The sequence below is a fragment of the Zalophus californianus genome, chromosome 1, assembly GCF_009762305.2.
Source record: "Zalophus californianus isolate mZalCal1 chromosome 1, mZalCal1.pri.v2, whole genome shotgun sequence".
NCBI lineage: Eukaryota > Metazoa > Chordata > Mammalia > Carnivora > Otariidae > Zalophus > Zalophus californianus.
In genome coordinates this window covers 195,899,586-195,907,456 of record NC_045595.1, presented here as the reverse complement: position 1 = coordinate 195,907,456, position 7,871 = coordinate 195,899,586, and the positions used below count along the sequence as shown (strand labels likewise).

Here is a 7,871-nt window from a genome sequence, read left to right as displayed (position 1 = left end):
TGTCCTTTGAGAGACTGAATACACAAAAAATGGCCAGACTACATGCCACAGTAGAGCTTGGACCCACACACTCTATAGTAACCAATTTAGGAAGCCAAACCATAAGCTGTGAAGCGATCAGCCCCAAAAAGTCAGAATTTGATCAATGACTGCCACCGTCCCCCTTTTTGGGCCCTACTTACAACTCGGGACCAAATAGAGAAATCTAACTATGCTCTCCAAACCAATCACAAGAGATGGCTTGCTTTTAGCTAGCTTGCCTCCAGCTTCCTTGTTCCAACAACTTCCAATCAGAACATACCCGGAGGCTTCCCTGTTATCACTGTAAAGGTTTCTCACTCCTGTGCCTGTGATAAAAGGGAAGTCTTAGCAAAATACAGATGATTGTGTCTGACTCCCTTGTTACAGAAAGCTTTGAATAAATAGCTTCTGTTTGTTCTCAAGGGGAGTGGTCTTTGTTTATTTTCACACCCAACAGCTATGATAATTAGTCATTATTAGTTAACTTAGAGGGGGAAGAAAACTGAAATAGTTAAAATAACTAAATATTCCAAAATCTAACCTTTGAGGCACAGAGTGTTTCTTGATTTCCTGTATTATAAATATTCTGACCACAGTTAATTTCAAGTTATCAGCATGAAGTCACTGTATTCAGAGTTGGGAAGAAATGTATAGGAGCACACCATTATATAGTATTTCTGTCATACAGGTAGAGTAGATACAGAGATAGATATGGTGGATATAAATAACTTCTAGACTATAGATAACAAAATGTGGTAAAATAATTAGTAAGTGATGAGGTTTGGGTATATTTTACCCATATTTTAAATAGAATTTATTCTCCAGTCTGTGTAATTTAACTTTTAATAACTGGCTTTCCAAATTCCTAAAAATCTAATAATTGGACACTCACATTGCAGTTCTAGGACATGACTGGTTCCTGGAAATGAAGACCAGGCCTTGAGATGGAGGGAGTGAGTAGAAAGAGTAGGAAAATTAAAGAAGTACATAGGCATTACAACAAACAGGGATGGATAGGTCTAACGTAGAATTTTGCTGTTACTCTGGATGGCTGACAAACCACTAGAGGGTTTTGAGCAGAGAAGCGTCAGGGTCAATTATTTTAAAGTGAACAGCTTAAATTTCTGGTAAGAAAAGAGTCAAAGCTTTTGACCTTGAGCTTCTAGGAGGATGGAATCAGGTTAACCGAGCCTGGGAGGTAGAAAGTAAAACATGACATCATATTAACTTTAGAACATGCTAAGTTTAAAATGATATTCTACAAGTGGGAATGCTGAGTAGGAGTTAGATACATGAATCTGGTGTTTAAGTGTTTAAATAGCTCCATAATAGAAGACTTTATTCCCGAATGGCTTTAGTAATAAAAGCTTAATTGCAATTTAATTACTAGACAGGACAGTGATTTGCATTAAGTAGGAAATGTTGAAATGATTGCCCATGTGCATATATAAGAAGTATCTTTGGGGGGAGGCATTACAGAGGGATCTAAGTTAATGTTGTTGATGAGAGGTATAAAAAATACCTTCTTTTCAGTTTCAAATGCTGTATTTCAGCATTTATTCCCCAGCGGTTGGAGAAGGCCAGTCACTCCAGCAAATTCTGTGCTTTCTAGTGTACACTCTCTATCTCCTCACTGTCTTCAAAGGAGAATAACAACAGACATGGATATCTTGGTTTCTCCACCCAGTTCCAACAAGAAATAACTACAAAATGTATTTTGTAATGATTGGTATTACTTACACACACACACTCACACACATAGACACATATAGGTTCTTTTTTTTTTCCAACCACACATTATTTACTTATTTTTGAATCTGAGTGTAGTTGACACACAAGTTTACATTTGTTCCTGGTGTACAACTTAGTGATTTGATAAGTTGATACATTATTCTATGTTCACCACAGGTCTAGCTACCATGTGTCCCTTTACATCACTATTACAATATCACTGACTGTATTCCATATGCTTTGCTTTTTATTCCTATGACTTACTCATTCCATAACTGGAGGCCTGTTTCTCCCTCTCTCCTTCACTCATTTTGCCCAATCCCCAGACGCCTTTCCTCTGGCAACCATCAGTTTGTTCTCTGGATTTATAGGTCTGATCCTACTTTTTGTTTGCTTATTGATGTTTTGCTTTGTTTTGTTTTAGATTCCACATATGAGTGGAATGATGATATTTGTCTTTCTCAGTCTGAGTTATTTCACTTAGCATAATGCCATCCATGTTTTCTCAAACGGTATGATCCCATCATGTTTATGGCTGCGTAATACTCCTTGGTGTATATATACTACTTTTCCTTATCCATTCATCTAGGGATGGACCCTTAGATTGTCTCCATATATTGGCTATTGTAGACAATGCTGGAATAAACTAAGGGTGTGTATATCTTTTTCAAATTAGCATTTTTGTTTCCTTTGGGTAAATATCCAAGAGTGGATATATATATATATTTTTTTAATTCTGTGTTTACATTTATCAACAAATGTATTTCAGGGTACTAAAAACAAAATTCCATCCATTTTCACAACCAGATTTTTTTTTAAGATTTTATTTATTTATTTGAAATAGAGAGAGAGAGAGAGAGAGAGAGCACGAGCTGGGGGCAAGGGCAGAAGGAGAGGGAGAAGCAGACTCCTCACTGAGCAGGGGAGCCTGATGCAGGGCTCTGTCCCAGCACCCTGAGATCATGCCCTGAGCTGAAGGCAGACACTTAACCGATTGAGCAGCCCAGGAGCCCCTCCACCAGAAATTTTTAAAAAGCACATTAATATTCCTATAACAATTTCCTAGCCATTATCTAATTTAATTCTTAGAATAATTGCATGAAGTAAATTTTATTTTGATTAATGGTATCAACTACAGCTTTGGAGGCCTGAGCACAAAGATCTTTTCCTGAATGTCATCCTTCCTGTCTGATCTTATTTACGTAAGTCTCTCTTCACTTTGGCTACCACCACAGAGTGGTAACCAGAGGTTAGACCCTGGTAGGGACCCTGGGCTCTGTTTACAATGTCTTAGTTCTGATTCACAATACCAAAGTGTTCCCATTTCTGGGCATATAGGGAAAACGCATTTCTATATTTTGCAAAAGAGGAATATATGGTTATTCTTATTCTCTATTAAATGCAGTCCTGTTCAGGGAACTTATAGATACCTACTCACACTAAAAGTCAAATAAGTAGAATATTTAAAAAATATATAAACTAAAATGCAATGGAAGTCCAAAGAAGGGAGGAACCATAGTCAGTTGGATAAAGCAAGGAAGCCGTTGATAGAGAAAGCAATATTGAATTTGAACTTGAGTGAATAAAATATCAACAGGTAGAAACAATAGTAAGAGTTCACTAGGGGGAGCGGTATAGGATGAACAACAGTTCAGATGTTGGAAAAAAGGGAATGTCTGGAAAGTAAATAACCAAGTTTGGCTGGAATGAAGGTCAATATAGAGGAACAGTACACATTAAGTCTGGAAAATACTTACTGGGAGGCTTGAAATCCAGTGTGAGATCTTTCCATTTTAATAGTTGTAATTCTTTCCATGTTTTTCTGTTTAAGAATTGATATTATACTGCAATACAATTTTGGAAAATAATTAGTTGGATATTAACACTACAGAACCTCAATCAAGACAGTGGCAGAGGGCGCCTGGGTGGCTCAGTTGGTTAAGCGGCTGGCTTCAGCTCAGGTCGTGATCCCAGGGTCCTGGGAACGAGTCCCGCAGCGGGCTCCCTGCTCGGCGGAGAGCCTGCTTCTCCCTCTCGCTCTGCCTGCCTCTGCTTACTTGTGCTCTCTCTCTCTATCTCTGTCAAATAAATAAATAAAATCTTTAAAAAAAAAAAAGACGGTGGCAGGAAGAACTGAAGAATGAATGACAGAAGGAATTCTAGAGGTAGAAGCTGCAGGAGTTGGAAAATAATTGGATATGAGAGATAAAGAACAAAACTGAACCAACGTTAACTGTGGAGTTTTAAGCCAGAAGGACAGAACAGTGCCACAACTAAGAGGAACAGGGAAGTTGGAAACAGACGCAGATGTGGGGGAGTAGAAGTCCGGTTTTGCACATGTTTCATATTAAATAGACAGCATCTGGGCCTTGGGCACCTATATCCTTTGAATAATGAATGATAAAGAGAGGGTGACAGTTATATACTCTGAGTGTTTCCAGAATAGAAATATTCATTGAAATCTGTGAACTCAGATAGGATTCTACTGGTCCTAAAGGGAAGGTTCAACGTACTTCTTGATCTTTTCTGCTCTGGCCAGGACATCTCTCACTTTAAAAAATACCTTAAATTTTGAACTTCATCTTATCCATTTGTATCATTCCTTTATGAGAGTTAAACTGTCAAGTTTCTTTCATTCTGATGAATTGGCAAGACTGCTAAATGCCCACCCAATAGCCTCTTTTCTTTCTTACCACAAAATTCTGTTTCAGTTGTAGTTTTAATAAGGCCAGCTTTAAGAAATTTGATAATAAAAAAATGTTTCTCACCTCCTTCTGTCATGCTCACCTCCTTCTGTCATGCTATATATTATAGCCAATGAAAGGAAGACAAAAGTCCCAGAGCAACTTCTCAGGACTCGGGGGCATGCATTCCCTTTGTTCTTTCCTTTCTTCATGCCTGAAATATTGATGTGATGGCTGGAGATCTGGCAACTGTCTGGAGAATATAAAAATGAGACACAACATCAAAATCAAGGACAGGAAAGATGTTAAGGTGCTAACATCCCCTGGTAACACTTGACCCTCTGCTCTAATCCTGAACTCCCTAGTCTGAATTTTCTGTACTTAAAAAACATTACTGTTTTCATTTGGTCAAGGCACTGTTTTAGAGCTTCTTGTTCCTAACTGAATACAGTTCTGATTAAATGAATTCGGTCTTTTTCCTGTGTCGATATGCCATAATATGGTTATGTGGATTTCCTTATCATCACCATAAGATATGTGTCAATTTTAAGGGCAAAATAAGTCAACATCCCATGGTAAGATACATGATTGAAGTGGCCTAACAGTGTACATTAAACTAGACATAGAGTTTTGTTTTTTTTTCCCCAAAAAGTGTGCTTTATGGATGACAGGGCTGGTTATCACCTTTAAATGACTCCAGTTTCTTATTGCAATCACCATGGTTAATGAGTAGGAACAGACATGTATTCATCTAAGTAAATATTCCACCAATCACAGATACCAACTGAGAAGGCATAACATCTTGATGTCCTTTGATTTCATATTTCTAGCATTCTTGCTTGGTGCAGTGTGAAATGCATGCAGATACACTAGGGGAGGGGGAAAAAGCAATTTGACCAACTAGTGGTTTGCTTCCTTTGAGGTAGGTGGCATATGGAAAATTGTGACAAATTGGAGATCTGAAGGCATGAAGAAACATATTAAAAACAGAAAACCTGATTACTTTAAGTAATGTATCTTTTTTTATGTTTTTATCTTCTGCGCACAGTTATTAAGAAAAATAACATATGGCATCTACTTTATTAAAGCCCAAAAAGGAAAAAGCAAAAAGCAAATGCAAGTTTAAATATTAAGGACACTCTGAAACTCCCAAGCTAATGGGTCCTTTCTTTTCTTTTTGTTTTTTTCTCATTAAACTTTTGTTTGAATGGGTCTCAAATTTTTGTGACAATTTTTTTTCCATTAAAAAGTACTGATTTTAAAAACCGATAATTTAAAACTGCCACACGCAGACACACACACACACACGCACACACACAACGGATGGTCCACGAAGCATTCTCCTTTCCTTTTGAAGGTTTTACAAGGCATTATTAGCCAGTCTTTTACTATGAAATGGCCAATTGATGTAAATAGTTCTGAGACCGTTCTTCCACCGCTGATTAAGACTGGGGTGGCAGGTATCGGGGATAATATTCACTAGCCTTTTGAGCTTTCTGGACATACTTGGTAACCTTGCCAGCTCCAGCTGCCTTCATGTCCACTGATTTGGTGACACCCACAGCAACTGTCTCATGTCACAAACAGCAAAACAACCCAGAGGAGGATAGTCAGAGAAGTTCCGACACACACAGGCTTGCAGGGAACCGTATCAATGATGGCAGCATCACCAGATTTCAAGAACTTGGGACCATCTTCCATATTTTTTCCAGAATAACGATCTATCTTTTCCTTCAGCTCAGCAAACTCGCAAACAAAGTGAGTTATGTGACAATACAGCACAGGTGCATATTCAGCACTGACTTGGCCTCGACGATTCAGGATAATCACCTGAGCCGTGTAGCCAGCTGCTTCCATGGGTGGGTCATTTTTGCTGTCACCAGCTTCAGTGCCATGATGAACATCTTTGACAAATATGTTCTTGACACCGAAGCCCACATTGTCCCCAGGAAGAGCCTCACTCAAAACTGCAGGGTGCATTTCAACAGACTTTACTTCAGATGCAACATTGACTAGAGCAAAGATGACCACCATGCCAGTCTCCCCTCGGCCCACAGGGACAGTACCAATACCACCAATTTTGTAGATGTCCTGGAAGGGCAGACACAAGGCCTTGTCAGTTGGACGAGCTGGTGGCAGAAATGCCATCCAGAGCTTCAAGCAGGTGGATTCCACTGGCTTTGCCATCTTTATGGTGACTTTCCATCCCTCGAACACTTGGCTCCAGCATGTTGTCACCATTCCAACCAGAAATTGGCACAAATGCTAACAAATTGTGGTTGTAGCCAATTTTCTTAATGTAGGTGCTGACTTCCTGTAATAATTTCCTTGTTTGTCTTCTGGCTGTAGGGTGGCTCAGTGGAATCCATTTTGTGAACACCAACAATTAGTTGTTTTATACCCAGTGTGTAAGTTAGAGGGTTTGCTCACGGCCCATCCTTGGAGCTACCTGCTTCAAATTCACCAACACCAGCAGCAACAATCAGGACAGCACAGTCAGTCTAAGATATTCCTGTAATCATGTAATCATGTTTTTGATAAAGTGTCTGTGTCCTGGAGCATCAGTGATGGTCACATAATACTTGCTGGTCTTGAATGTCTACAGGCAGATATCAATGGTGGTAACATGTTCACGTTCAGCTTTCAGTTTATCCAAGACCCAGGCATACTTGAGGGAGCCTGTTCCCACCTCAGCAACCTCCTTCTCAAATGTTTCAGTACTTCTTTGTCAATCCCACCACATTTGTAGATCAGATGACCATTAGTGGTAGACTTGTCCCAATCTACGTGTCCAATGATGACGATGTTGATATGAGTCTTTTCTTTTCCCATTTTGGTTTAGTCTTAGCAGTGTTTTTCACACCTGTGTTCCTGTGGCAAACCCGTTGTAAAAAAAGCTCTTCTTTTGTCTTATTTGATCAATGAAGGGAAAAGAATATTGCCCACATTCACTAAAGTTTGCTTTATATTTTATATTTTTTATATTATAAAATGGAAAGAAAGAATAGAGAACAATTTTAAATGTCCAACTTGTATTCTAACTGTATTTGTCTTTTTTTTTAAAGATTTTATTTATTTATTTGAGAGAGAGAGAATGAGAGAGAGAGAGAGAGCACGAGAGGGAAGAGGGTCAGAGGGAGAAGCAGACTCCCTGCTGAGCAGGGAGCCTGATGTGGGACTTGATCCCGGGATTCTGGGATCATGACCTGAGCAGAAGACAGTCGCTTAACCAACTGAGCCACCCAGGTGCCCTCTAACTGTATTTGTCTTAACCATTTAAAAAAAAGTGGGGGGGGGGGGAGAAAAAGACAACAAAGCAGGAATCTACTCTGCTTTTAATGTTAGCAGAAACTTTTGATGACATATCCATGAGCTGGGTCCCTCTACTTCACTTTCGGGGGAACCCAAATTTTGTGCAAGCATTCACCTCTGCAC

At 39.1% G+C, this 7,871-nt stretch overlaps 1 pseudogene; it reads right to left on the bottom strand.

Annotated features, from left to right (window-relative positions):
* Positions 1-5,878: 5,878 nt before the first annotated feature.
* Positions 5,879-7,268, bottom strand: LOC113915850 (annotated as a pseudogene).
* Positions 7,269-7,871: the final 603 nt, after the last annotated feature.